Below are 337 nucleotides of genomic sequence, written 5' to 3' on the forward strand. Positions count from 1 at the left end.
GTAGCTCCTCAAATAGGGGCCCTGTGTTCCATCCAATAGCTGACTGTGAGCATCCACTTCTGTGTTTGTCAGGCCCTGGCATAGCCTCACAAGAGACAACTATATCAGGGTCCTTTCAGCAAAATCTTGCTNGTGTATGCAATGGTGTCAGCGTTTGGAGGCTGATTATGGGATGGATCCACAGGTATGGCAGTCTCTAGATGGTCCATCCTTTTGTCTAAGCTCCAAACATTGTCTCTGTATCTCCTTCCATGGGGGTTTTGTTCCCAATTCTAAGACAGAGCAAAGTGTCCACACTTTGTTCTTCGTTCTTCTTTAGTTTCATGTGTTTTGCAAA

Source organism: Mus caroli, chromosome X (assembly GCF_900094665.2).
Source record: "Mus caroli chromosome X, CAROLI_EIJ_v1.1, whole genome shotgun sequence".
Lineage (NCBI taxonomy): Eukaryota > Metazoa > Chordata > Mammalia > Rodentia > Muridae > Mus > Mus caroli.